The 3316-nt window shown below is 41.5% G+C and overlaps 1 protein-coding gene across 3 annotated transcripts in view; it reads left to right on the top strand.

The window, feature by feature from the left end:
- The window catches only part of LOC106877370 (CTD small phosphatase-like protein), a 370420-nt gene that overhangs the window by 301553 nt on the left and 65551 nt on the right, over positions 1–3316 (top strand). The window lies entirely within an intron of this gene.

Below are 3316 nucleotides of genomic sequence, written 5' to 3'. Positions count from 1 at the left end.
AGGGCCTGCCACAAGGCCTCTTCCAGCCCCCAGCTGCTGCATCGGAGGAGAGTAAAGCCCTGGTAGAATGACCTAGCGGGAGACAGAGGACATATCCGTACTAGCGCATGCAGTGGATAGCTATGAGGCGGGAGGGTGCAGGCTGATGCATGTGCATGTGCAGTTCTTTGTGCTTAATTTAGAAAGAATTATTAAAGTGTGTGTGTGTGGTGGGGCAAAACATTTTTGTGGTATGGGGGGGGGCTCAGATATTTATCTGTGTCTTAGATCGCTGCCTTCAATTGCAGGATTCCTCAGTCAAGGCTGGTCTATGACTAAATACCAAAATCACAGTCAGACATATCATTGCATGACACTTGACCCCCACTAGAAATAGCACCCAAATCTTGCTGAAATCACACTCTAGTTTTTAAAAATGAAATAAAGGGATCTGCCTGATCTGCTAGAAATGGCAGCCAATACTTCCTCGAATCATATCGTATCCTTCTGTCTTTATAAGGAGCAAAAAGAGAAGAGGAAGTTCTAGGTCTACTTTGTCTGGAGGTGGTGGGGGAAGAAGCACATACACACAAGGACACACGGACACGTGCACAATGATAAAATCCAAAATGCCATGGACATAACTGAAATGGCTTTGATCACAGATCTGTTTGTTCAGGAGTGACATCTGGTTAAATAGCATCACCACCGCAACCAGTGCCACCACCACCATCACCACCACCACAACTACTACTATCTAGCAGCAGCACCACCACCATCACCATGAAGATTCCATTACCCTCCACCAGCACCAAACCCACCACCACTGCCACCTTCTGATTTGAAGGCCATATCTGCCCAACCTCTCTCTTTCTCTAAACATTGACAAGACAACCGACCGACCGGCCTACAAACCATGTAGCCAACCATCCAGCCGGCCAGCACCATGTCTCTTGCACTTGCCAGTGCCATAATAGCTGAGTAGCTGTATGGTTGTGTGTCACCGTGGCGATGCTAGGTCGGTAAATCGATGCCTGGCCAGGTGCTCTTCTTTATCGATGCGATAGTCTAGCTGTTTATTAGAATATCAGCACAAAAGACACCTTCTGCTAATTAACACACCAATTAGCTGCGTAACAGTAACTGATTCTAGTGAATGTTTTAAAACTAATTTATTTTTATGAATGTGTTTCAGGTATTATTTGAGGTTATTACCTACAAATACTCTTTCTCTCTCTCTCTCTCTCTCTCTCTCTCTCTCTCTCTCTCTCTCTCTCTCTTTCTTTCTCTCTCTCTTTCTCTCTCTCTCTCTCTCTCTCTTGGATGGAATATTGAAAAAAAAAAACAACCTTTCATTCATGATTCTCGATAAACATTTCAACAGTAAATGCACAATGTGCATTGTTCCAAACCATGACGGCAACTGCACAAAAAATGGTAAAACGGTAGCTATATGATGGTACCATTTACCACCTCCCTAATTTTACTGGTGCCTCACCAGTGACTGTTTTAAAATATGAGAAGGTTTTTATGCCTCATCCTGTGTGTGTGTTTGCTTCCTGTGTTTGTGTGCACGTGTGTGTCTTGTCTCCATGTCTTTGTCACGTCTGTGATGTGTTTATATGGGCCTGTTGTGTATCACTTGCATTATTGTTGTTTAACTCTAAGTCAGCTTTAATCCCGCTTGTCTATGCTCAAAGACAGTCTCGCCTTGACCATCCCATCTCACCAGGCAAAGTTTATCTTAGACAGTATTATACAATGTTTCTATCCCCAAGCTTCTTCCTTTTTAAAAACTGGTAGGGTTTATGATCTGAGAGAGAGCTATTTTGCTGCTATTTCTAGCAAATCAAGTGGCCAAATAGATGCTGTATGTGTTTATAATGCTGTGTGTGTGCGTATAGTCATTTAATGTTTGTTTCTCGTGCCATTACTTGTTTCAGTCATTGGACTGTGACCATGCTGGGGCTCGGCCTTACAGGGCTTTAGTGAAACAAATAGACCCCCAACGCTTAAATTTTACATCTGGTACTTATGCTGATCTGTGCTGATAAGTCGTGGGGATGTAAACAAACCAACACTGGTTGTCGAGTGGTGGTGGTGGTGGTGCAGATGCAGACACTAGCACACACAGACACAAATACACGCCTCCCCCCTCTCTCTATCTCTCTCTATATATATGTATGTATGTATGTATGTATGTATGTACATACACACACAAGCACAAGGCTTCCATCCAGTTTCTGTCGACCAAATTCCCTCTTAAGGCAATTGTTGTACAACGTGTATGCATTTTTCATGCAAAGCTGAATTATTACCATAATAATAATAATAATAATAATAATAATAATATTTAAATAGTCACCTTGTAGTATGCCAAAAATCCACAGATTACGGTATGATGTGATTTTCTTACAGTACTCATGCTTAGCCAATAAATCTACCTACCTATATATATATATATATATATATATATATATATATATATAAATGTATACACATAAGCCAACTGCATTAATGCATTTGTGTTTTATCACTTATCTCAAGGATTTCTACTCACCATTGTAGAAAAGACTGGTTGGTTGGTTGGCTGGCTGGTTGGTTGCTCATTCTACCTTATTTCTCACCTGGTCACCTGAAGTCATTTGATATTTCTTGTATTGTTACCTTCTTCACATTTTGACCATAAAATACAGACACATACATAACAGCTCTGTGTGTATACACGCACTCATATATGCATGCATACATGCAAAAACACATATATACATACAGACACACACACAAACACACATAAGTCTCTGCCACACACACACACACACACATACACATGCACATACACACGTCCCCAGCACACGTGTTTATTTAGATGATGTTGCTGCAAAATGTCTTAAAATCAGTTAATTAGAAATATTCAAGCTAATTGTTTTTTGTATGACCTGGACAGAGTAGAAGATGATGATTGTGGTGGTAGTAGCGGTGGTGGTGGTGGCAGTAGGGATGGTGATGGTTATAGTAGTAGTGATGGTAGCAATGGTGGTGGTGGTAATGGTAGTGGTGATGGAACTGAATGTACTTTTGCATCAGCACTGTAGTTAGTCAGCACAAGTGAACCTATCTATCCAAAGACCCAGTCTTCAGTGACGTGGCATTGCTTTACTACTACTACTACTACTACTACTACCACCAATACTATTACTATCACTGTCGTTACTCCTGGTGGTGATGATGATTATCTCTGCCTTGTTGAAGACTTAAATATTTCCCACCCAGAGAGACCTCTCTCTCTCTCTCTCTCCCTTTTTCTCTCCCTCTCTCCCTCTCTCTCTCCCTTTCT

Source organism: Octopus bimaculoides, chromosome 21 (genome assembly GCF_001194135.2).
Source record: "Octopus bimaculoides isolate UCB-OBI-ISO-001 chromosome 21, ASM119413v2, whole genome shotgun sequence".
In the NCBI taxonomy this organism is placed as follows: Eukaryota; Metazoa; Mollusca; class Cephalopoda; order Octopoda; family Octopodidae; genus Octopus; species Octopus bimaculoides.
This window is presented reverse-complemented; position numbering and strand designations above follow the sequence as displayed.